Source organism: Pongo abelii, chromosome 7, assembly GCF_028885655.2.
Source record: "Pongo abelii isolate AG06213 chromosome 7, NHGRI_mPonAbe1-v2.0_pri, whole genome shotgun sequence".
In the NCBI taxonomy this organism is placed as follows: domain Eukaryota; kingdom Metazoa; phylum Chordata; class Mammalia; order Primates; family Hominidae; genus Pongo; species Pongo abelii.
In genome coordinates, this window is record NC_071992.2 from 87,041,957 (window position 1) to 87,063,604 (window position 21,648).

Consider the following 21,648-nt stretch of genomic DNA (forward strand, 5'->3'; position numbering starts at 1 on the left):
GAAAGAATAATTTGGTAACAGATGAAAAACACCTTCAATAGTTTCATCAGTAGATTTGAATTTGATGTAGTTGAATAAAGAGGCTGTGAGATTGAAAACAGGGGTAAATCAATAGAAATTACCCAAAGCAAAACAAAGAAAAAATAAAGGGTGATAAAAAACAGATTAGAGTATCCAAGAGCTGTAAGAAAAAATCACATTATCTAACCTATGCAAAAATGGATTTTCTAGAGAACAAAGGGAGAAGAAGGTAGAAAAACCTTGAAGGCAGCCAGAAAAAAAAAAAAAAAAAGACACATTACATAAATGTAAGAAGGATAAGAGTTGTAGTAGACTTCTCATGAGAAACCATTTAAACAATTGGACAATGGCAAGGTGTCTTTGTAGTGCTGAAAGGAAAAAAAATTAACTTACACAGGGAAAAATATCCTTTAAAAGTTAAGCAGAAGTAAAGATCTCAAACATACAAAAATTGAGGTAACTTATTGCCACAGACCTACTCTACAAGAAATGCTAAAGAATGTCTTTAGGTAGAAGAAATAAGATGCAGTCAGAAACATGAATTTATACAAAGAATTAAGAACAAAAGTGAAACTGAATATTTTTTAATTGCTCTAAAAGTTAATGGACTATTTAAAAGAAAAATTATAAAAATATGTTTATACCATTAATAGAAGTAAAATATATAAAACCATGGAATAACACACAGACTAGGAGGACTTGGGAATATGCTGTTACATTGCATATTAAGTGGTATTATATTATTTGAAGTTAGATTTATTAACAATTACAGAGCTAATTTTTTTTTTTAAAACAGGTATAAATCCTCTTTGAGGAAAACACTGTCACCACTGTGGTCTGCGTTTCCTGCTCCTGAGTCACCACTGCTCTCATGCTCAGGAAGGAACAAGTAGGTCAAGAAGTTATGCTTAAAAGCCAAGGCTTTTAAGGATGCCAGAAAGATGTCAGTGGAATCCATAGGTGGTGTTTCACCAAATTAGAATCATCCTATCCAGCTGCAATGTAAAATCCCTGGAGAAGGTGTTTGCTGACTTGATCAGAGGCTCTAAAGACAAAAAATCTCAAATTAAGCTTAATTAGCCTTTGAGACTCACTACAAGAAATACTTTTAGTGATGAAGGTTCTGAGACTTGGGATTGTCTCTAGATGAGAATCTACCAGATTCATTGACTTGCACAGTTCTTCTGAGATTACTCTGATGTTTTCCATCAGTACTGAGCCAAGAGTAGAGGCTGTAGTCACCATTGCAGATGCTTAAATGAATTATTTCAGTAAATTGATTATCAGTTGTTAAAATTAGAGATATAAATAATGAGTAATTAGAAGAGATTAATAGGGAATTATAACATGCTCAATTAAATTCAGAGAAGGCAGAGAGGAGCAAAACAGCAAGCAAGGGCAAGTCGAACAAAGAGAAAACAACTACCAAGATGATAGATTTTAATGCAGTCATAACAATAATCACTTTAACTGTCCAAATTTATCAATTAAAAGCCAAACATTATTAGCTTGGATATAGAAATGTGACTTAGTTACATGTTGTCTACAAGAGAGCCAATTCAAATATAAAGACACAGGTTAAACGTAAAAGTGTGAATAAGGATATACCATGCAAACACACAAGAAAAGCTGCAGTAAGTACATTAAATTGAGTCAAAGTAGACTCCAGAATAAGAAATATTATTAGAAATAAAGTGGGACATTACGGAATAATAAACGGTTAACTTCTACAGGTATACATAACAGTTCTGAAGGTGTATGCACTTAATAGTAGAACTTCAATATACATGAAGCAAAACCCAACAAAGCCACAATTATCATTGGCGACTTCAACACCCCTTTGTAGTTATTGATGTAACAAGTAGCCAAAACATCAATAAGGGTATAAATGATTTAAACAACATTATAAGACAACTTAATTTAATCGACATCTATCCCTCCACCAAAGACCTTTAGAATAAACATTCTTTTTAAGTGTACATAGACCATTCACAAACATAGACTATACTCTGGGCTACAAAACAAACTGTAACGAATTTTTAAAAATGGACATCACAGCAAGTACATTCTCAAATAATTACAGAATTATACTACTAATTTTTTTTAAAAGATATCTGGAAGATCCCCAATTATTGGAAGTTAAACAATACATTTCTTACTTCTTTTTCTTTTTTTTTACCGCTTATTATGCTGCCCAGGTTGGTTTCAAACTCCTGACCTCAAATACTCCTTCTGTCTCACTCTTTCAAGTAGTTGGGATTACAGGCATATACCACCATGTCAAGTGAAATAATAGGTTGTGAAATAACCAATGAAAACAGGGCAAAAGTTCTTAACCGACACCTCATTAAAGAAAACATATAGATAAAAATAAGCATATGCAAAGATGCTCAACCTTACTTGTCATTGGGAAATTTCAAATTAAACAATAATGTGATATCACTACACACCTATTAGAACAGCTATAACAAATAACTAATAATATAGGCATGGCAATAGGAACTATTTGCTATGCTCAGTATGATTCAAAAAAGAAATCATACAAATTCCTCAAAATTTCTTCCAGAAAATAGAAGAGGAAGTTTTTCTAATGTATTCTATAAGTCCAGCAATACTCTGTTACCAAAACTAGAGAAAGAAAATTAAAGGGAAGCTACAGAACAATACCCCATGAATATACACAGAAATTTCTCAGCAAAATATTATTAAGTTGAATTCAGCAATATATATATAAAATATAATATCCTGATCAAGTAGGGTTCATCCCAGGAATGCAAAACTCATTCAACATTTGATAACCAATTAATGCAATTTGATGTATTCACAAACTATACAAGAAACACCACATGATTGTATCAACAGATGCAGTAAAAGCATTTAGTACATTTCTACATTCTTTCATGATTTAAAAAAAACTCAGAATAAAAAGAATAGAAAGGAATCTCTTTAACCTAATAAAGGGCATCCACATGAAAAAAACCCTGCTGCTAATATTATATTGAATATCAAGAGATTAAATTTTTTACCCCTAAGATCAAGAATAAGGCAAGATGTTTTGTCTTATCACTCTCATTCAACATTATATTGGAAGTCCTAACCAATAGAATAAGACAAGAAAAAAAATAAAGAGGATGCAGATAGGAAAAGAAGAAATAAAACTGTCTCATTTTATGGACAACATGACTATATATGAAGAAAACCCTACAATCTACACAAAAGCTCCTGAAACTAAAAACAGAATTCAGCAAGTTTGCAAGATGTAAAGTCAATATAAAAAATTCAATTGTATTTCTGTTTACTAGCAATTAGCTTTTGGGATATTGATTTTCAATAGCACCATCTCTCTTAGAAGGAGTATTTATGCATAAATCTAGCAAAAACCTGGGCAGGACTTGTATGGTGAAAAACTATAAACCAGAGAGAAAAGGAATAACATGTCTAAACAAATGGAGAGATATACCAGGTTCATCCCGAATCTAAAAATTCAGCATAATCTCAGTAAAAATTCCAGCAAGTTTTTTCTATAAATATCAATAAACAGATTGTAAAATTTATATGGAAAGGATAAGGAACTAGAATAGCCAAAATAATTTTGAGAAAAGAACAGAATTGGAACACATATGCAGCCAGATTTCAATAACTATTGTAAAAGCTACAGAATTATGATAATGTGGTATTGGTGTAAGCATAGACATGCGTCAGTGGGGGAAAATAGAAAACCCATAATTAGACCAACATAAATGTAGTCAACTTATTTTTTGAGAAAGATACAAAGTCAATTCATTCTAGAAAGTACAATTTTTTCAACAAATGGTGCTGAAACAACCGAACATTCGTATGCAAAAAATGAACTACACACACACACGTCACATTTTATACAAAAATAACTCAAAGTATATTATAGATGTAAATGTAAAATGTAGAAATATCAAAGTTCTAGAAGAAAACAGTACAGCTTCTGTGTAACCTTGGATTTGGTGATGAGTTGGTAGATACAATACCAAAACTGTGAACCATTAAGAAACAAATTGATAATTTGTGCTTTATCAAAATTAAAACTTTTCTCTTAGACACTGGTATGAGAATTAAAAGACACCTCAGAGAGACTGGCAGAAAATATTTGCACAACACATATTTGGTAGAGTTGTTGTATCCAGAAGTATGGTTTAAAACCCTTAAAACTTAACAGCAAGAAAACGAGCAACCCAATTTTTAAAATCTGAGTAAATGTTCTCCAAAGATATGCCTAGTAAAAATGCTTAATGCTAGGGAAATTCAAATTAAAACCACACTGAAATGCCAATGCATACTTATCAGATTGGTTAAAATAACAGCAGCAAAACAAAAACCTGATAATAGCAAATGCTAGCAAGAAGCACCAACTCTCATTCATTACAGGTGAAAAATGATACAAAATGATACAGCCAATTTGGAGAATAGTTTGGCAGTTTCTTAAAGTTAAACATACAATTTCTCTACTTCCTGGCAATCATGTAGGGCTGTGTCAGGAAAAGTGCATGAGAAATCAATAACATCTTGTAGTGCCACAGACTAAGGAGGTGCAAATATATATATATATATATATATATATATATATATATATATATATATATATGCAGGCATGTCAAAGAACACAGAAGCAAATCTCTAAGAGATCCCAATGGCCAAACTTGGAATTACTTGAGCAACAAAAGAAACGATAGCACTGGATTATGGCCTAAGAAATAAAGTAAATATCCATGAGTTCATACTGACATAATTAAATGATTAGATAAACAAATGGGACAGGGAAGAGACAAATCTTCCTTAGAGAATTCCGAATAGTAAATGCAGAACGAATGAGAGAAATAGAAAATGGCCATTACCGCACCTCAATAGTAATGGTTACAAGCATGACCCACAGATGAAGGCTAAACTTAGTATTTGAAACTGTACCGAGAAATAGGATATTTACATAGCCTCAGTATATGACAGCCCCAAGACATTTATTAATCACTGTTGTGGTTTTAACAGTTTCTACAAATTCCTGGATACTCATCTTTCCAGAATATGGAGCTTAATTCCTTTCTCTTTGAGTAAAAGATGGATTTAGTAACTTGCTTCTAGGCAATAGATTATGGAAAGGGGGGGAAATGTTAATTTTACAGAGGAAAAACCTGGCAGACATCAACTAACTAAGTGATCTAACTAACTAGATAAGTAACTAGTTAACTGAAATAATCTAGTACTAAATCAGATTAATGATGTGATGTGTTGTGATGACAAGGGCAGTAGACTATAGTGGAATTGTTCCCCCAAATTTATATCCCTTATCTAATCATGAGAAAATATTAGACAAACCCAAATTGAGGGTCAGCCTAGAAAAGTACCCCACCAGCTGTCTTCCAAAGTGTCAATGTTATGGAAAAAAAAGAAAAGATTGGGGACACTAGGGGCACATGATGAATAAATGCAATGTGGTATATTAGATTGGATCCTGGAAAGGACTTCATTGAAAAAACTGATGAAATGTTTTGATACATGTACCATTGTTACATAAAATGATAACCTTAGAAGAAGTTGAGTGAAGCATGTAAAGGAACTTTCTATATTGTCTTTGTAACCCTTTGGTAAATCAAAAATTATTTGCAAATAAAAAGAAAGGCATGTTGTCCTGCACAGGGTGGAGTAGCACGCATGGAAGGGAAGCCTGGGGGTCTTTTATTGTGAGGTGGTGTATTGACCACACCTCCTGCTATGGCTCCTCTTTTTGTAGCACCCATGGTTCTGTCCTGTCACAAGCTTTGCTCTCCAAACATCATTTTAGGAGACCTTCAATATGTTCTTCATAAAATATCCGTTGCTTACAACATAGTATCCTGAGTGATATGGTTTGCTTTTTAAAATTTAATTGATTTAGTCACTAATTATATTAGTCCATTTTCACACTGCTGATAAAGACATAGCTGAGACTGGGAAGAAAAAAAGGTTTAATTGGACTTACTATTCCATATGGCTGGGGAGCCATTGGAATCATGGCAGGAGGTGAAAAGCACTTCCTTACATGGTGGCTACAAGAGAATATGAGGAAGAAGCAAAAGTGGAAACCCCTGATAAACCCATGAGATCTCATGAGACTGGCCCCATGATTCAATTACCTTCCCCTGGGTCCCTCTCACAACACATGGGAATTCTGGGAGATAAAATTCAAGTTGAGATTTGGGTGGGGACATGGCCAAACCATATCATTCCACCCTGGCTCCTCCAAATCTCATGTGCTCACATTTCAAAACCAATCATGCAATCCCAAAAGTCCCCCAAAGGCTTATTTCAGCGTTAATCCAAAAGTCCACAGTCCAAAGTCTCATCTGAGACAAGGCAAGTTCCTTCTGCCTATGAGCCTGTAAAATCAAAAGCAAGCTAGTTACTTCCTAGATACAATGCAGGTACAGATATTGGTTAAATACAGCCATTCCAAATGGGAGAAATTGGACAAAACAAAGGGGTTACCAGTCCCATGTAAGTCTTAAATCCAGCAGGGCAGTCAAATTTTAAAGCTCCAAAATGATCTCCTTTGACTCCAGGTCTCAATCTAACTCACACTGACACAAGAGGTGGATTCCCAAGGTCTTGGCCAGTTCTGCCCCTGTGGCTTTGCAGGGTACAGCCTCCCTCCTGGCTTCTTTCATAGACTGGCATTGAGTGTCTGTGGCTTTTCCAGGTGCACAGTGCAAGCTGTCAGTGGATCTACTATTCTGGGTTCTGGAGGATGACAGCCCTCTTCTCATAGCTCCACTAGGCAGTGCCCCAGTAGGGACTCTGTGTGGGGGATTCCAACCCCACATTTCCCTACTGCAGTGCCCTAGCAGAGGTTCTCCATGAGGCTCCTGCGCCTGCAGCAAACTTTTGCCTATGCATCCAGGCATTGCCATATATCATCTGAAATCCAGGCCGAGGTTTCCAAATCTCAGTTCTTGACTTCTGTGTATGCACAGGCTCAATGCCACATGGAAGCTGCCAAGGCTTGGGGATTCCACCTTGTGAAACCACAGCCTGAGCTGTGTGTTGGCCCCATTCAGCCATGGCTGGAGCAGCTGAGACACAGGGCACCAAGTCCCTGGGCTGCACACAGCACAGGAACCCTGGGCCCAGCCCATGAAACCATTTTTTCCTCCTGGGCCTCAGGGCCTGTGACGAGAGGGGCTGCCATGAAGGCTTCTGACATGGCCTGGAGACATTTCCCCTGTGGTCTTGGGAATTAACATTAGGCTCCTTGCTACTTATGCAAATTTCTGCAGCCAGCTTGAATTTCTCCCCAGAAAATGAGTTCTTCTTTTCTATTGCATAGTCAAGCAGGAAATTTTCCAAACTTTTATGCTCTGCTTCCCTTATAAAACTGAATGCCTTTAACAGCACCCAAGTTACCCCTTGAATGTTTGCTGCTTAGAAATTTCTTCCACCAGATACCCTAAATCATTTATCTCAAGTTCAAAATTCCACAAATCTCTAGGGCAGGGGAAAAATGCCGTCAATCTCTTTGCTAATATGTAACAAGAGTCACCTTTACTGCAGTTCCCAACAAATTCCTCATCTCCATCTGAGAGCACCTCAGCCTGGACCTTATTGTACCTATTGCTATCAGCATTTTGAGCAAAGCCATTCAACAAGTCTCCAGGAGGTTCCAAAATTTCCCACATTTTCCTGTCTTCTTCTGAGTCCTTCAAAATGTTCCAACCTCTGCCTGTTACCCAGTTACAAAGTTGCTTCCATATTTTTGGGTATTTTTTCAGCAGTGTCCCACTCTGCTGGTACAAATTTACTGTATTAGTCCAGTCCAGTAGTTATGCTACTGATGAAGACATACCCAAGACTGGGAAGAAAAAGAGGTTTAGTTGGATTTACAGTTCCACATGGCTGGGAAGCCCTCGGAATCATGGTGGGAGGTGAAAGGCACTTCTTACATGGCAGCAGCAAGAGAAAATGAGGAAGAAGCAAAAGTGGAAACCCCTGATAAACCCATCAGATCTTGTGAGACTAATTCACTATCATGAGAATAGTACTGGAAAGACTGGCTTCCATGATTCAATTACCTCCCCCTGGGTCCCTCCCACAACATGTGGGAATTCTAGAAGATATAACTCAAGTTGAGATTTGGGTGGGGACACAGCCAAACCGTATCTCTAATTATTCATATGACAATATTGAACATATATTTTAGTATCTATGTATAGTTTATGTAAACATATAGAGCTGTGAAATAATGTGGAATAGTGTTAAGTATAAAAGAAGAGTTAGGTAGTTTCAGATGAAGAACAGTTATACTTACCTGGGTAGAGATGGGGAGAGGAAATCAGGAAAAGCTTTGTGGAGAATATTGATTTTGAATTAGGAGAGTATATAGCATTTAGACAAATTATAGTCCAAATTGAGCAACCAGTTGCTGAATTTTGGTTTTATGTTTATCCAGATAGGCCTTTGTTTCTGCACAATATTAATTGAATATTTTTTCATCTTCACTACCTACATATTTACCCATTCTAAATAGGTACAAAATAGATTCTGTGCTCTCACACAATCTGATTACCCCCAGTTGATGTGAGTGTATCCCTGCCTGCCCTGAAAGAGAGTTATGGCAATTGTGATAGAATTAAAATGGTCAGGACTGGGGCAAAGGACACAATCTGATGTATCAATACTTTGTTTTCTACAAGATGATGCTGATCATGGGCTTTTTAAAAAAGTTTTGTTGTTTTTGGCTTCTAAAAACACATTGAGTTTTACCCAGTTGCAAAATAATACTGAAATATAAATGTTCAAATGTACTAATTTGATTACATTAGAGGGAATTCATGACTTCTAGAGTACCTGCCCACTCTTGCTATGCCTGTGGGTGATAGGGATGCTATCAATTAAAGGAGCATAAATTAAACTTATAAAGAAGTTCTTCATGTGTTACAGACATAATTTAGCATGTTCATTATAATGACTGAAGCCAAAGGATGGATTCCTACATGGAATGTTATGACCTTACTGAATATTGTATTTCACTTAGCTCTAGAAGCAGAGGAATCTGTATCAAGTCATAAATTATACAAAAAATATAAAAGTGACACCTGAAATATAGCTCATAGATCAAAGGGAATGGTATTTTAACTTCTATTAAGGAATTTATTTGCGACATTGTAGGGATGAGCATTGTGAGTCAAAAAGATGATAAAATTTTAGAAACATATCACAATGTAGATTTTTATAAAGGATGTATATGTACACTTTAGCAAACAGTAAAAAAGTAGCCATATTCCTGGCACCTGGTTTAAAAAATAGAATATTACCAATATCTTTATCGTCCCTGTTTTCCTTCTCGGTTCCCATCTTCTTCCTTTCTCCTAGAGATACTTGTGAGTTGAAATTTTGTGTTTATTATTCGTCTAACTTTCATTATAATTTTATTACAAACGTGTAGATTTATACACCACATATATGTTTAATTTTGTATGCACTAAAGCACATATAAATGGAATCTATTGTATATGTTCCTCTGTGATTTGCTTTTTCTGTCAATGTTATGCTTAAGTTTTAATCATTTTGATGTCTAAACTGTAGTTATTCATTTTTACTACTATATAGTGTTCATTTATAATAATGCCCACAGATATTTTTATTTATTCTAATTATAATGAACATATTTCAGTGCCTACTTCTAGTAGATGCAAACACATAGAATGTAAAATAATGTAGAAATACTAGTTTTCTATTTTAAATGTGAATGGACACATGAGAGTTTCTCTAGAACAGTATTTTATAAGCTTTTCTGACCATTACCTTGGTAAGCCATGAGTTGGCTTTGCAAAATTCTTACAAAACAATACTTTGATTGCAAGGGATTTCCTTTGACATTTTCTATCCCATTCCACTCCATTTCATTTTATTGAAAATATTCTGATTTTGTCCCTTGATATTCATTTATTGAGTCACTAATGGGTCATAATCAGCCACCACCCGGCAGTTTTTAAAACATTGCACTAGCATGAGGAATGAAATTGCTGGGCTGTAGAATAGGCAGGCTTTCAGCTTTGTTGGACAGTACCTTATTGATTTCCAATCATCTGTGAAGTTGCTCTCCCAGCAGCAGCACATGTGTTCCCTTTGCTCCACTACTTTGCTCACTTTTGTTATTGTCAGATATTTACATTTTCTGGTTTATTATATTTTATATTTTTAATAAAAGAAAATTAACAGGAACTCAACTGTAAAACTCACCATAGATAATTCAGATTAGTTTAAATCTACTTAGTCAATTGATAAAAATGACACATTGATAGGAAACCAGAAGTTACCATTTTGGGGGACATTTTAATAAATGAGTTTTTTAAGAAAAATATTGATTTATGCCAAAAGTATTCCTAAAAAGTAAAGCATAATCAGATCCCAATTCGACATTTTTGGGGGTCTCAAATTGTCTGGATCAAGAGTCAGCCATGAAAAGTGTGAATCTATTGTTGTAAAAAATCTACTTTGGGCTTAATCTGAATCAGCAGAAATTTTAGCAATACCATAAGCAAATGAAATGTGTGGTTTTGGGCTTTTAGGATCAAGTCTACAACATATTGAAGGAATTCCTAGTGTTGTTTTTCTGCTGTTTCTGTTTAAACTTAAGCAATATTTTAATTCCCCCGGTTTTCCACTGTCTTCAATGAAGAATGGTAGGAAGAGATCAGAATAATCTGCTTCTTTCACTCTTAATTCCAAATCCTTGAGATGCATTTCTGGTGTACATGGCTCTCACCAGTGGTAAATCAGGGTCTTGGGAGGCAGAGGAACTTGTACTCTATGACTTGTGCCTCTAACTGGCATGTAGAGGGTTCAGGAGTGTAGGATTTCTAAATTTCCATGCAGGCAATCCTTTAGAGGTTTGCAACATCCCCAAGCCCTCAGCCATTCCAAAGTGCTGAGGCAAATTAAGAAGGCAAAGGAAGTCAGTTAAGTTATCTTCTTGTAGACAGACAGCAAATTTATTTATGGCAAATTCTCTGGCCACTTGCCAACATAGAACACTGTTCACACAAAACTGGTTGGGGAGGGGAGGCAGACAAAGGAAGCCTTCAAAGCTGAATCCTGGGCCACAGCATTACTGGGGCTTCCTAAGACAACAGCCTCTATAGTTTTAGAAGAGTAATTTGGGTGAAGGTTTCCTGATAGGGCTTAAAAAGGGATGTATCCTACCATAAGATGAGTCTCCTCTATGGAAAATGATATTTTATAGCATTTCAATGACAACATTTCATTTTACAGAACAGCACACATGATCCAGGGAGGAAAGGAGTAACACTGGTGGGAGTTAAGACAAGTAAGTTTTTGGTTCTGGTCCTGTTGTCAGGCAATTAAAATAACAAAAACCAAACGACAACTTCTATTTAGAACTGGTCAAGATGTTTTTAGAGTCATAAAATTCCATCTATTTTCATAAGTTAAATGAAACCTACAACATCATTTCCCATTTAACTCTCAGATTGTGTTCTCTATTTCAAAAATGAATAGAAAGACTCTCCACATGGAGTATTCTCTGTCAGTTTACTTTGAGTTCTGAAAACTTCTGGTTTTCATACAATTATTTTCATAGTCATAGTTATGTTATTTAAAAGAAATAGTTTCATTTAAATGTGAGTCTAAAGGCTGAAAAAAAACCCTCCCAAACAACAAAATTTTAGTTTATGGTCTCTTTTAGGTCTAATACAGAGAGTACTTGATATAATTTCAATTTTCTTAAATTTGTTGAGATTTATTTTGTGGCCTACCATATGCTCCATCTTGGAAAATGTTCCATGTGCTGATGAATAAAATGTGTATTCTGCAGTTGTTGAGTAGAATGTTCTGTAAATATCTGTTAAGTACATTTGTTGAAGGGTGTAAGTATATAGTTCATTGTTTCTTTGTTGACTTTCTGTCTTGATGACCTGTTTAGTGCTGTCAGTGCAGCATCAAAGTCCCCCACAATTATTGCGTTGTCATCCATCTCATTTCTTAGGTCCAGTAGTAATTGTTTTATAAATTTGGAAGCTCCAGTGTTAGGTGCATATATATTTAGGATTGTGATAATTTCCTGTTTAACTAATCTTTTTATCATTATATAATGTCCCACTTTATCTTTTTTAACTGTGGTTAACCTACTCACTTTTGGTTTCCATTTGCATGGAATATATATTTCCACCCCTTTACCTTAAGTTTACGTGAATCCATATGTGTTTGGTGAGTCTCTTGAAGACAGAAGATACTTGGTTGGTGAAATTTTATTCATTCTGCTATTCTGTATCTTTTGAATAGAGCATTACATTAAACATTAGTATTGAAATGTGAGATACTATTCTATTCATCATGCTAGTTGTATTCTGAATACCTTGATTTTATTTTTAATTGTATTATTGTTTTATAAATTCCCTGTGAGATTTATGCGTTAAGGAGGTTCTATTTTGGTGTATTTTGAGGTTTTGTTTCTAGATTTAGAACTCCCTTTAGCATTTCTTGTAGTGCAGGCTTGGTAGTGGCAAATTCTCTCAACGTTTGTCTGAAAAAGATTTTATCTCTCATCTATGAAACTTAGTTTCACTGGGTACAAAATTCTTCATGGGTAATTATTTTGCTTAAGGAGGCTAAAGATGGGACCCCAATTCCTTCTGGCTTGGAGGGTTTCTGCTGAGAAATCTATTAATCTGATAGGTTTTCCTTTATAGGTTACATGATCCTTTTGGCTCACTGCTCTTAAGATTTTTTTTCTTTCATCTTGACTTTAGGTAACCTGATGCCTATGTGGCTAGGTGATGATCTTTTTGTGATAAATTTCCTAGGTGTTCTTTGAGCTTCTTGTATTTGGGTGTCTAAATCTCTAGTAAGACCAGGGAGGTTTTCTTCTATTATTTCCTCAAATAAGTTTTCCAGACTTTTAGATTTCTCTTCTTCCTCAGGAACACCAATTATCCTTATGTTTGGTCATTTAACATAATCCCAAATTTCTTGGAGGCTTTGTCCATTTTATTAAATTATTTTTTCTTTGTCTCTGTCAGAATGGGTTAATTTGAAAATCTTGTCTTCAAGCTCTGAAGTTCTTTCTACCATTTGTTTGATTTTATTATTAAAACTTTCCAGTGCATTTTGCATTTCTCTAAGTGTGTCTCTCATTTCCAGAAGTAGTAATTTTCTTTTCTTTATGATATATATTTCTCTGGAGAATTTTTCATCTATATCCTGTATTTTTTTTCTTCTCTTAAAGTCGTTTTTCAGCTACCTCTGGTGTCTCCTTAAGTACCTTAGTAATTGGCATTCCAAATTCTTTATCCAGGAATTCAGAGATTTCAACTTGGTTTGGATCCTTTGCTGGAGAGCTAGTGTGATTTTGGGGGTTTGTTAGAGAACCTTCTTTTGTCATATTAACACAATTTCTTTTCTGGTCCCTTCTTATTTGGGTAGACTACTTCAATGGAAACATCAGGAACTCAAAGGCTGCTGTTCAGATTATTTTGTGCCACAGGCTGATCCCTTGATGTAGTGCTCTCCCCATTCTCCGAGGGATGGGGCTTCCTGAGAGCCAGACTGCAGTGAGTGTTATTGCCCCTCTGGGTCTAGCCACCAAGTGGAGATATGGGGCTCCAGACTGGTTCTGGGGAATGTCTGCCAAGAGTCCTGTGATGTGATCCGTCTTCACATCTCCCAGTTTTGGTTACCAGCACCTGATCTGGTAAAGGTGGTAGGAGAGGGAAGTGGACTCTGTGGGAGTCCTTAGTTGTAGTTTTGTTTAGTTTCCTGGTTTTCTCACATGCTGGTTATGCTAGCAGTGAAATTGTCACATGGATGGACTCAGGATCTCTGGTAAGCCAACGTGTTGCAGTTGGTGGAATTAGCTGTTGTTTTTCTCCTTCTTTGTTCTGTTATGAGTTGCTCTAATGGCTTGAGTTGGTTGCCACCTCTAGCCAGGAGGTGGCACTTTCAAGAGAGCACCAGCTGTAGTAGTAAAAGGGGGATATAATGTTGTCCTATGTTGGCCAGGATGAGTACGTTTCTCAGGTGATGGGCAGGGCCATAGTGCTTCCAAGAGCTTATGTCTTTTGTCTTTGGAGTTTTTTGGCTGTGTCACAGCATTTGCAGTGGCAAGCCATGTCTTTCAAATGGTCTTTGAATTCTTTTGGTTTTCCTGGTGTGTTTCTGCAGTTGTTCTTGGAGCAAAAGTTCACAATGTGAGTTTCCAGATGATGTTTCGTCCATCCAAGCATGAGCTGCACGTTAGTCCTGTTTCCTATTCACCACTTGCCCTCCTCCCACTTTTGCCTCTAATGTTCAAATGGTAGCCTCAAGAATCATGTTCCAGTTAAACTAAGCTTCTCCAACATGCAGCCCACAAGCCACATGCAGCCCAGGATGGCTTTGAATGTGGCCCAACACAAATTCATCAACTTTCTTATAATGTTCTGAGATTTTTTTGTGACTTTTTTTTAGCTTATCAGTTATGGCTAGTGTTAGTGTATTTTATACGTGACCCGAGACAATTCTTCTTCTTTCAGTGTGGCCCAGGAAAGCCAAATTGAACACCCCTGAGTTAGACTCTTCCATCATTCACTATACATCTGAAGAAATAAAAATGTCTTATCTACATCCTTGCTTTGACAAATAGCTCAGCAAATACACCATTAGTCCCAAGATAACACTCTATCTTAAGTCACTTTGGGATTAACCTTATGAGTGAATCAGTGATACTCCCTATTTCCTAGTCGAGAAAAACCCAGGTGTTAATTTTTGTTATTGACCAAACTGCCTCATTATGGTTGTTTTCCCCCTTTGTAATGGCTGCGAGACTTGTGATATTTTTGTGGCTATTTTAGCTGCTATGTTATGTAAAAAGTTTCCCAAATTGGTGATAACAAGTTGAAAACATTCCTAAACAATTGGAGAAAGTGGTTCTTAAGTCTATGCTGGAGGCATCCAGACAGCTGGAGACTGTGCCTGAGTCCTGAAAAGCTGATAGAATACCTACAGGCAAACCAATCAGCTAGTGAGGTGCTCACAGCTGGTGAGAAACTCCACTTAACTAACTCCACAGCCTATTGTGGAGACAAGCTAGCTTTCTGCCTCTTTGTTCCACATCTTTACATTGCATAATATTTTGCATATATTAATATTAATAGACTACATGGAAACAGTTGCCAAGTCTTTCACCTCCTATGCCCTGGTGGTACTAATAGGCATGGAAACTCTGGCAAAACAAGAAGGGAAAAGAAGGAGGGGAGCTAAGGAAAGTTGGACAGGATTAAAACAAGTTATGGAATTTATGTCCTCTGGAGAAGTTTTAATGACACATGTGCCTCAGGTTAAGAAAAGAACAAATACGTTTTAGCCGCTTAGGGAAGTGCATCTTGCTGGAAGATGGGAAGTGATCAAGCAAGGATGTGGAGTCAAATGCCGAGGATCAGAGAAATAAGAATTCCTCGTTGCCCTGAAGATTCAATGCATGGAGTGGGGTTCCTGAAATTGGGAAGCCACACACAGGACCTGGTATCTTCCAAGGTCTCACCTGCCCAGTAGGGAAAAGGAAGCACCAACTAGCAAAGTCAAAGTGAAAGGTAATGCTAATGATCAGGATCTCTGGTAAGCCAAGGTGTTGCAGGTGGTGGAATTAGCTGTTGTTTTTCTCCTTCTTTGTTCTGTTATGAGTTGCTCTAATGGCTTGAGTTGGTTGGCCTCTAGCCTCTAGTGATCTTCTCACTTAAAGTTCATACATGGACAGACCATGAGTTGGTTAATCTGACATCCATTCCCAATTGCCTGCAGCTACTCTAGCAGCCAGGAGAGCGAAATGCTACCTTCATAATCTCCCAGGAGTGGCTATCTTATAAAGGAGTCACTATCCCTGACATTGCTGAGTTGCTAAATTAACATCAGCACCTGTGTGCCTTCAGAATCCTTGTTAAAAGAGACAAATGAACTTCATTTTATTGAAGCCGCAGTAAAATTTTTTTGATACTTGCTGTTGTCTCATTCCTTATTATATGACATGTATATTATGTAAGTTTTCTCTGATTAAAACTTTTCATATAACTTTTTAGTAAATAGTGTTGCCCTTTGTTTCGGATATTTTGGGGTGGGCTGGGGAAGGCCATGGAGCCTGTACATGTTGATAGTATCCCATGAAACTACTTTGAGGAATTAATGCGCTGTTGCTTGCACGGATGGATACAGATGTAATAAATGTATCCAAATGTATCCAAAATGTATCCAAAAATGAGGCTACTGACTCACTGTCAAATTTTTTTCTGAGTAATTTTTTAAATAATTTCTTACGATTCATGCATTTTAATGCCATGTTCATTCCTGGAGTTTGGGTGTAGTCTATGATCCTGGTAGTACTGAAGTTATCAGATTCTTTAAGGTCAGTGGAAGACATTTGATATACAGAATGCAGAGACCAAAGTGTGTGTGTGTGTGTGTGTGTGTGTGTGTGTGTGTGAGAGAGAGAGAGAGAGAGAGAGAGGAGTGTTTTATGGGAAGGCTGGAGCAGAGATTCCAAGAAAAACTATTTTATTTATTACTGTTTCCTCTCAGTTAATATTTCTGGAACATTTAAAATAAGATAACATTATCATTTTCAAAATACCAATTGCATCTCTGTTATTCTTGGTTTATTGTAGGGTCAAAGCCCCAAATTTAATTACCCCAGGGAAAGAATGCTGGTGAAATTTCTGTCCCCACCCTCCCATATCCAGAAAGGAGAAGAAACATGTTGAAATTTGTCTACTCCTATGAGCTTCAAGGTTCTCTTTTCAAGGAGAAGTGTTGGGGATAAAGTTGGATGATTTGAACCTCTAGGAAGGGATAGTATCCATTGAATTTTACATTTTGCTAAGTGTGATGAAAACAAAATAAAACAAGTGCTCTTCAAATGGAGGTCCTTAAAATCTGCAGAGATTTTTCCATTCAGCTTAATTGTAATATTTCTTTCTTGTGTCAAATTTGGCAAGGGTCTAGAAATTTAGTTCTCTCTTATTTGGGGTATTGTGAAGGGAACTGATTCAAAGGCCAAATAAGAATTAAGGTTTGAAAGTTAAAATTTATTGGACATGTCTTCTAAAGCTGTATTATTTCATGTCTTTTTCCCCATAAAGCCAAATAAATCTTTAGAACTCTTCACATTTCAAACACAATATTTTTCATATCCATGAAGTGATTTTCCGAAGCTCTTGAGTATCCTTGCCCAATGCATATAGCTTTTATGCCTGCACAGTACTTAGCAGAAATGTTATTGGTTATGCTTCCTGAGAATTCTGAGGGTGAACTCATATTGTTAACTGGTTTGATACTTAAGAAAACTGGCTAAGGCTTATCAGAGGCCACTTCTGTGAACTCTTGGAGTTGTAACATGTGCCAAATGGCTGAATCATTCTGTACTTTGATATATTTTTAAAGGTTCTTTAAACATACCCTTGAATGAAACAGCTTCTTAGCTATATTGCCTTTTCAAGATATATCTTCTAATAATATCTCATAGATATATTTTAGTTTAGCTACTTCTTATACTTTCTAATTTAGTGTTGATATTGACTTTTTTTTTTTTTTTTTTTTTTTTTGCATAGAACTCGGATTGGGAAACATGCCTGGAAAAAAAATCTCTGATAAACTCACATACAATACCCTTGCCAGAAACAATGCTTCAATTCCAATGAGGTCTAGAAGGGAAATGCTAACATTGGCTTCTTTATCTAGAAAACTGGAAAATATTATATTTAATATATTAAACATTATGTTAAATTAGGGATTTTGATATGTTGATGATACCTGTGTAAGAGACTCACTGAATACAACCAACTTAGTTCCCCAAAGTTGGACAGGAGCAAGGCAGAGCGCGGACTGATGTGTTCTGGAGAGTAGGGTGATAGAACAATTTCACTAAAAGCCAGTGGCTCTCGCTTCTGTTACCCTGAATACAGACTCTACTTTGCTTGTTTCAGGACTATTTGGCTCAGAGGAATGGTTTTAGAATCAGGAATGGCCAGAAAGAAGGTAAAGAGCTGCATTCTTAGGTGCCCAGTTTAACTCTTTTTCAGGTTTCTTGACTTGTGTTTTCCAGGAGTGGTGATAATGTGGAAATTGTGTTCCCTCTGATTGGGCTCCAAACTTTCCAGACATAACCTTGGTAGAAAATCCCAGAACCATGTTTTTGAGGGGAAGAAAGTTGGCAGCTAATAAGCACCCCACCTTATGTTGATCTTCTATTCTATGAATTTATAAACTAATACACAATTTCAAGATACATTTATTTCTATTTAATATGTCCCTAGCAGCTCATTAATGCTATATTTGTAAGGAAAATGATAAACATTTTTCTAATTATGTACTTAATTTACAAAATGCAGAGTAATGTAGAAATCAAGTTGTTGATGTTATTATGCAAGTATGAGATTGGGGATTTTTAAAATGATATCCGATATTATGTTACGTGGACATTTGTTAGGGGGATTTGGGGAGGAGGCAGTTTTGATAGAAAAAAACGTGAGAGTACATAGCTTTCCATATCTGGATTTCTCTTCACACTAGGGGTGAATGGCTCATTTTGAGGAACTGGAATTTAGCTATCTATTTTTTGTTGTTGCTTGCTTTGTTTTTAAAGGCACTTATCCTTTATTTCTGAGCATAAGGATAGGCATTTAACTCAATACAGATTGTTTCTTAAATCTTAGTTAATGCAGGGCCTGATAGGAAAGGTATGTTTTTATTGCTAGGTGACTCAATAACTAGATTTTCCAGTGTTTCTTTTGAAGTTGAAGTATTTATTGGAACCCAGGGCAAAGTAGTACAGAGATGAAAGATAGCCAGTAAAGGGTGAATTATTAATGCTATGTGAATAACCAGTCTTCCAATATGGATGACTGGAGCTTAATTTCATGGGGAAACTTTGAGAAATGGTAGATACTTCTCTGAATAATTCTTCTGAAGAGGCAAGGAAGCTTGCATATTTATACACCAGCTCCCATCATTATTGGTTAAAGGTTGCTCCCAGGGAGTGTTACTTCCTTGGCACTTGTAGTTCAGTAGTTCTGGCAAGAGTCCTCTGGCACAGAGAGGCAGCCCCTGGCCATTCAAAGTCATCTGGAGAAAGCAGATAGTGGGATTCAAGGAATATAGGTGGGGCAGTAGCTGTATATGTTACATTGGCAGGTGCTGTAACTGATGCGGTCCAAGAATCCACACACAGAAGCCATCCTTATGCACGGAAAAGTTTGAGAACCATTAATATGGGCTACTGATCAATAAATCGTAAATTGTCAGAGAATTGTTTAATGGAATTCTCATTTTATAGGTAAGGAAATTAAAGTCCAAAGAATTTTAATGATTGGCTTGATGTCGCAGAACCACTTTTAGCTTAATAGTCTCATGATTTAATGAATTATTGATGCCCAATTTCATTATTATTAATTTGAGGGCTAGATACTTCAAAAAAATCAATACAAAGGCACATGGCTCCAGTGCCCTTCCCCTTCCTTTTCAGCACCATTTCTACTGACCCCTTAAAGCTACTCACCCACCCGTGAGGCATTCCTTTATAAGTGCCAATATGTGAAAATTGTTTTCTTTTAGAAACTTTCTCTGCTCCCTGCCTTTCAAAACTTGCTTAGGAAAAGATCTTTGAAGTTTATTGATACTAAGGTATAAATGACTAAATTTACTTTATATTGAAGTATTTTCTCAATAATAAAAAGTAAAATCTTAAGCTTCAATAATGAAGCTTTAACATTTTCAGTTGAGGGGAAGTTAATTTAGGGTTGAAAGGGCCTGAGACTAATTTTAATTATTCATAAATATGGATTGTCACATCCTTTTGGAAAATACTGTTGATCTTGTAGCCATTAAAGTGCATTCTATAAGATGAAATTGATTTAGCATGGGGAATACTGGTGATCCTTAGAAGAGAAACTCAGTGTTTAATAAATGTGAAAATAATGAGAAACTATAATATAGTAATTATTAGAGTTTTGTAATTTAGAAATACATAAGTGTAGTTTTCATCATATTGGATCATATAAAAAGATCTTAACTTCCTGCAGAAAAGTCTATTTTTTATTACAAACTAGTATAAATAGCACAGTTCAAAGAGAATCAGAAAATACTGTTCAAATAATTTTAAAACTTCAATATTTGACTTTTAACTACTGTAATGTTCCCCAAATCATGTTTTGTTTTTGACTATAATTAAATTGCATTTTGTTATATTCAGTATTGATAGCTGTCATTTTTTGAACCCCTACTGTGTGTCAGATAAAAATGTTAGGGGATTTACATACCATATTTCTTTAGCTTTGCAATAACTTCTCATGATGGATATTTTTATCCTTATTTTATGGAAATAAATGAATGTACATAATAAATTTTTATGACAAATTTGATGCCTGGCACTTCATAGACATTAAGAAACTATTTTTAAAATAAGAATGAGTGAATGAGGACTTGTTCCAAGCCACGAAGCTTTAGAGTGATAAATGGAGCCAGCCGGGTGCACTTTAGCCTTCAGAACTGTTCCAGCTGCCCATACACAGGGTTTGAGTGAATGGTTCTGACACCTACGGAACTGGCGTTAGCTTGGCCTGGAGGATGGTCAGCACAGTTGAAGCTGGATGCTCTGGGACCTGTCCACAGGTGATTGCTGGTGAGAAAACACTCTTATCCTTTAATCCTTGACCTCATAGAGCCCACCTGAAGCCCTGGAGTAACTCCCTCCTGAGAAATGGGTTTGTTGTCTCAGGCCCACTCAGTTCAATTTATCAGTTTATAACTCTGTCAAGGATCTCTAGCTCTTTCTTATTGCCCAGGGTCACATATCATTCATTTGTTCACTCTTCAAACATTTATTAAGAACTACTGTGTGCTGGAAACTTGACCGAATGCTAGGAATTCAAAAACAAACAAACTATTGAGTGAGATGGATTCTGAGTTAGGGGGATCCGCAAGTAACCCAATAGCTGACCAGGTGGACATCTTGAGTTCCTCCCAGGATTCTAAAAAGAGAAAATGCTTTTGCAAGAATATTTTTACGAACCAGAGAACTAATCTAAAACGCCAATGATGATTAAATAGAACATTCTATTCAGACATTAGATTTTAAACTTTTATAAGATTTAATATAAAATGACTGTGGGGTAAATAAGCAGGGAGCAAGGCACTTCCTGGGAATCCCTAGGCCAGCCATGAAGTATTCCTGAGCTATCCTCATCACTAATCTAAGAAGGATCCTGTAGCAGGCATACCCTGATATCATGCCAGCACAAAGCCTAAAAGGCAGGTAGTTGGTTTGACAGCTTTAGAAGACACCATGTTCAGCTGCTGTAGCTCTCAGAGAGTGAGTGTAACATGGCTTTGTTATGCAGTCTTATGGTTAATAGTAGGTAGCCATTGTTTTTGAAAGTTCTGTGCATGCTCTCTGAATGGTCTCAAAGTAAAAACAATGCACAATGAAAACGAAGTTCTTCTGATCTGAATTCTGCCCTAAATCAAACATTTCTTTTGTCACAAGAGATTCTATTTGGGATAAGCTAATGTATCTAGATTTGTTCATAGACTTTTGAGCAAGGTATTTGTGTGTGTGTGTGTGGGTGTGTGTGCGCACTAAGTTTCAGT

The 21,648-nt window shown here is 36.3% G+C and overlaps 1 long non-coding RNA gene across 2 annotated transcripts in view; it reads left to right on the top strand.

Annotated features, from left to right (window-relative positions):
• LOC112134655 (uncharacterized) overlaps positions 1 to 21,648 on the top strand; it is a 111,822-nt gene that overhangs the window by 49,620 nt on the left and 40,554 nt on the right. The window contains exon 2 of one of the 2 annotated variants that reach the window (XR_010141203.1): positions 818 to 910. The exons of the other annotated variant lie outside the window; for it this stretch is intronic. This is a non-coding gene — a long non-coding RNA (uncharacterized LOC112134655). The remainder of the gene's footprint in view (positions 1 to 817; positions 911 to 21,648) is intronic. 2 annotated transcript variants of the gene reach the window in all.